The sequence below is a fragment of the Drosophila mauritiana genome, unplaced genomic scaffold (genome assembly GCF_004382145.1).
Source record: "Drosophila mauritiana strain mau12 unplaced genomic scaffold, ASM438214v1 Y_27, whole genome shotgun sequence".
Classification (NCBI taxonomy): Eukaryota; Metazoa; Arthropoda; class Insecta; order Diptera; family Drosophilidae; genus Drosophila; species Drosophila mauritiana.
The window spans coordinates 87,434-93,549 of record NW_022881573.1 but is presented as its reverse complement, the minus strand read 5'-3'; positions in this window follow the sequence as shown (position 1 = coordinate 93,549).

Genomic DNA, 6,116 nt, shown 5'->3' with positions numbered 1-6,116 from the left:
TTGTTTATTAACCGAAACTTGGCTAAATAGTTCAATTTCAATCAAACACAATAATTACTATTGCTACAGGTATGACAAATATTGTAGAAGAGGGGGAGGGGTAGCTATAGTCATTAAAAAATCTATCCGCCATACCTTGCTACCCCTTCCCAACACTAAAACTATAGAATCAATTGGCATACATTTTATTAATAATAATGGAATAAGTACTCCAATCTATTGCTGTTATTTCCCCGGAGGGATAGCAGATTCTGCAAATAAGCAAATATTTTCAAATGATATTCGACTATTGTGTACACATTCGACTTTAATTGCAGGCATAGACTTTGGGGTTGTAACCGAGCCAACGCTTGGGGTTCAATACTAAATGAGTTTTTAATGGTTTAATGGCTTGTCAGTCCATTTTCCTGACCAACACTCCTATTTGCCAGCGAGTAGAAGAAGTCAATCCTCTACACTTGATATTTTTATAACAAATAGCTTCCAATCATTAAACTATACTATAGCAGTCAATGATCTGGGCTCAGATCACCTCCCAGTCCAAACTTCTCTTCAATCAAACTTCACCAGAATCAAAAAATATTTTTTTGATATTACAAACGCAAATTGGATTGTTTTTGGTAGAGTTATCAACCAATTAATTCCAGAATGCGAATCCATTTCCATTCAAACACAAGCTGACATAGACAGGTTAATAACACATTTCAACTCAGTCATCCTTACAGCAAAGAACGCTCCATTCCGAAAAAAGAAATTCGATTTGCCCAAAAAGCTATTCCACTCAACATATTATCACTAATTATGCGGAGAAATCGACACCGTCGAAATTGGCTAAGGTACAGAAACAGAGCTGATCTGGTTCTAGTTAGATGGCCCAGCCAACTTATCAATTGCAAGTTATCCAAACTTAGAAATGAGCATTGTAATAACCTTTTATCCTCGCTCGAAAAAAATTCTTCCTCCTTTTGGAAACTATCAAAAGTTATAAAGAAGAAAAATATCAGCATTCCAATTTTAAGACAAAACCAACAAAATTTTGCAACAGCTAAACAAAAAGCCGAACTATTGGCATCAATATTCGCCTTGAATCATTGCCATTCAAACAATCTAAGTGATCCTATAACAATATCTGAGGTCACTAACTTTATGACATCATTTGACTCGTCGTCTGTAAATGAGGAGTTGTACTTGTCGGACTATCAAGAAATTTATTCGGTCCTTAATAGCCTTAAATTAAGAAAATCTCCTGGTCTTGACAACATTGACAACATGTGTTTGAAAGCTCTCCCTAAAAAAGGGGTAAAGTATTTAACCTTGATTATTAATGGTTGCCTTCGCTTAGGTTATTTTCCACAGAAATGGAAACACTCCAAGGTTATCCCCATTTTAAAAACGAACAAGCCCCCAGAGTGTCCCACATCTTATAGACCCATAAGTCTGCTCTCTTCGATTAGTAAAGTTCTTGAGAAAGTTATCAAAAAAAAGATTTTCGACTTTACTGAAAGCAATGATATACTTCCTTCCCAGCAGTTTGGTTTTCGTCCTGAACACAATACTGCACACCCTCTTTATAGAATTAAAAAAATTGTTAAGTCGAACTTTAGTAGATCCAAATCTACAGGCATGGTCTTACTAGATATTAAAGAGGCCTTCGATTCTGTTAGGCATGAAGGTCTTGTTTACAAATTGAATCTTTTACATTTTCCGCCTAAAATTATTAAAATAATAAGAAGTTTCCTTAGTAACCGCTCCTTTGCTGTATATATATGTGATTATCAATCTCGAATATATAACTTAAGTGCAGGCTGTCCGCAAGGATCTTGTCTTTCCCCACTTTTGTACAATATAATCACCTCTGATTTCCCTGCCTTAAATGGATGTACTGCATCAATTTTTGCAGATGATACTGCAATTCTTTGCACTAGAACCCTTGCAAGAAATATTACAAATTCTCTTCAAGTAGCTTTTAATACCCTTGTGGCAGATTTCAATAAATGGAAAATTCTTGTAAATTCAGAAAAAACTCAAGCTATATTTTATACAAGAAAACGGAAAAATATTTATATCCCAACGAACAGTATATTTCTCAACCAAGTGGACATAAATTGGGAAAACAATGTCCGATATTTATGAGTCATATTAGATAAAAAGCTTAATTTTTCAGATCACATTCAACATATTATAAAGAAAACAAATATATTAGTTCGCATTTTATACCCTTTTATAAATAGAAATTCTCGACTAAGCATAGAAAATAAAATGTACTTATTTAGATCTATTTTTCAGTCAACAATTTTATACGGGGCACCGGTTTGGGCCGATGTTGCTAATGTTCATATTTATAAAATCCAGGTGGCACAAAACAAAATATTAAAAATGATATTTAATCTTCCGTGGCATTACTCTACTGTGGAGTTGCACAACTTAGCTGGGATTGAACTGGCCTCAGAGAGATTGGACAAATTACTCACCAACTTTGTAAATAGAAACATTAATTCTAATTATTTACACCTTAAAAATGTTTAATATTATTGTAAGTTATAAATCTAGTTTTTAAGATAGTTTGAAATTATTAGTTTTAAGTTTATATATTAATGATTCTTTATGGGGGTTTTTTGTACTAAAATTTTCCCCTCATTATAATCAATGATTAATCCCAATTTATCTTCTGTATAAAACATATTTCTAAGTAGAAAAGGTTGAAAAAGGCCTGTACTCTTAATGCTCATGTATCATAATCAATAATTTTCTGGACGCTCCGACTGTACCGGCTCGCCCCATTAGGCATACCACTCCGCAGGAAGTCATGATGCAGCTGAAGGCGCTACACATCAAGAAAACCCCTGGTTACGATAGCATCGACAACCGTGCTGCGAAGTCTCTGCCACGCAAAGGAGTCCTAGCCTTAGTAAAAATTTTTAATGCCATGCTAAGGCTAGGGCACTTTCCAAGGCAATGGAAGCGAGCACGTATCATCATGATACCTAAAGCCGGAAAGCCGCCAACGCAGATCGATGCATATCGCCCAATCAGCCTGCTATCAACATTCTCTAAGATTTTTGAGAGAATACTCTTAGCCCGCCTGATGGAACTGCCGTAAGTAGTGAACCACATACCTCCACACCAATTTGGTTTCAGGAAGTCCCACGGCTGCCCTGAACAAATACATCGACTGGTTTACCAGGTGACGCATGGCTTCGAGCACAAACTCTACACGGTCGGCGTCTTTCTAGACGTGAAGCAAGCGTTTGACAAGGTGTGGCATGAGGGCCTTCTATACAAGATGAAAGCTCTCCTTCCTGCTCCGTACTATGCCATCCTGAGATCGTTCATCTCTAATCGGACGTTCGACGTTGCAGTGTATGATGCTCGATCCAGCATGGAGGAGATTCATGCAGGAGTTCCACAGGGAAGTGTTCTTGGGCCCTTCCTATACACCCTGTACACTGCTGACATGCCATCTCCCGCAAACAACGCCGAAGTCCCCCCGGCTCAGCTGCTCCTGGCCACTTACGCCGATGACACTGCCATGCTGGCGTCTCATCCTTCACTGCAAACTGCCTCCAAGGCAGTCCAGGAACGGCTGCACGCAATCGAAAAATGGACTGCCAAATGGAATGTGGCCATTAACTCCTCAAAGTCAGCCTGTGTAACTTTTTCCCTGCGACCCGGAACCTGCACAGATCTGACCTTCAATGGAAGCCCTATCACCAATGCTAGATCGCACTGCTACCTAGGAGTTCATCTAGATCGGAGACTGACCTGGGGGGCCCACATCACGTCGGTCAAATCTAAGTCACTGGCGAAGCTAAAAAAGCTCGACTGGCTCTTCCACTCCAGCAAACTTTAAATGAGCTCTAAGGCTCTTTTAATCAAAGCCATTCTCGCTCCAACGTGGAGTTATGCCATCCAGGTGTGGGGAACTGCCGCCAAATCCCAGCTTAATAGGCTCCGTGTGGTCCAGTCGAGAGCTGCACGTCACGCATCTGGGCTCCCCTGGTACGTGACGAACATAGTCATCGAAAGAGATCTGAAAGTTACCCTTCTTGGGGATCAGATTAATTTCCACAGCAGCCGTTATGCCGACAGGCTTATGGCCCACCCGAACCGACTAGCAACTATCCTAGCTGATCCCATCTCCCTCCGAAGACTGAAGAGGGTACACCCCAGCGATCTCCTTACCCGGAGGATAACATAACATATTACATTTTCTTTTGTACTTTATAATTAAGATACCACTTGGTCTCATTTATCTTTATCACACATTAGGTTAAGTTCAGAGGAATTACTGAACGATTCCTTTTGAAACCATAATAAATAGAATTAGAGACAAAAAAAAAAAAAAAAAAAAATCATAATCACTCACACTTGTGTAATATTGCAAATTTTTATAAATAAAGTGTTCCATATATATATATATATATATATTTCAGCTTCCTTGTTGTTTGTATAATCATGTATGAAGCTGTAGGTGGGTTCCGCATGTGGTTTTGGTCGGTGTTGTTGAAGAGGCAGGAAATATTTTGATAATTGCTTGACGTATCTGCTTCTGCTTAGTTCCAGTCTGATAGGCTTGTAGGCGTTGATTAGGAGGTCATATATTAGAGGGTTTTCATGGTCAGTAAGGGAGATGGCGTAGCGTTGGCTTGCTTTGTCAAAAATTTCATTGAATGATTTAATGTTGTAATTTGTCCTTATGGTTGCTTGTCTCGTATATCTGCTAGCGTTAATGATTCGTCTGATATATTTGTTTTCCATTGTTTGAATTTTCTTAGCTTGTGTGTCCGATACCAGCGAGCCCCATATTGCTATGGCGTAATGACAGATGGGGGAGATAATTTGTTTCCAGAGGAGAATCTTTGCGTTTTTAGGTAGGTGGCTATTTTTTCCTATTAGCCATTCTAGTTTTTTGTACGCAGCTATAGTCTTTCCTTTTAGCAGCGTCATGTGTGCTCCAACGGTCAGTTTTCTATCTAGCATAAGTCCGAGGTAGCGTTGCTTGTTTAATTTGGCGGCTCTTTGTCCATTGATTGTTGGAGGAGTGTATGCATTAGTTTCTTCTCTTTTTAGGGAGAAGAGAATGTGTCCGGTTGTTTTTTTGCGTTAATTGCTATGTCCCATTTTTTTGACCATCTACAGAAAACGTTAAGATAATTTTGATTTAGGTTGATCGCAAAGTTGGAATATTAGGACCGGCTAAGAATTATGGTATCGTTTGCATATGTAGCTAAGATATTTTTTGTTTGGTTGTATTCAGGGAACGATATGTTACGCTTGTAGTCTTTTACGATTGGGTAGGGCATATCAGATGAGTATATTGAGTAGAGGACCGGACCCATTATGCTGCCCTGGGGAACTCCTGCTCTAATTTTTCCTATCCTAGACGTCGTTTCACCGTCGATCCTGACAGAGAAGGTTCTATTAGATAAATAGTTTTCGAGTAGGTCAAATAGGTATCTGGGGATGAGTCTGGATAATTTATATAGTAGGCCATCGTGCCTTACTCTGTCAAAGGCTTCCGTAATGTCAAGGAAAGTGACAGAACAGACATCTTTCTCTTAAAAGGCTTTTAGGATAAATTGGCTAGCTGATTTTCCGTTCCGTGGTCCTTTCTGAAACCGAATTGGTGAGATGGGATTGCTTTGGCAAAAGATTCAATGTCGTACAGTCGTTTCAGTAGTATTCTTTCGAGTAGTTTAGAAAGACACGAGAGTAAGCTAATTGGTCGGTATGAGTTTAGAGCAAATGGTGATTTCCCTGGTTTGGGAAATGCTTTCGTACTTCCATTTGTTTGGGAAATGTCCAGTTTTCAGGATGTTGTTATAAATAAGTATTAGGTATATTCTGGCTTTTAGTTAGTATTTTTTTTGTAGGCTTTGATTATAGACAGAGACATGCCCTGGTAACATTATCATCTTGCATGTTTTGTTTACATTTATAAATTTTAGTGATTTTACAAAAAACATTGAAATTTAGAACTAACATTGTACAATTTATTTCTTTTCGGGTACCCCCGCCAGAAGGACGGAAGCATCGAGTCGCTGGAGGCCTCAAGAGTCATTGGACGTGAGTATTAGTTGTGTTCTGGCAGGGAATTTGCTGCGGACGCTGGCTGC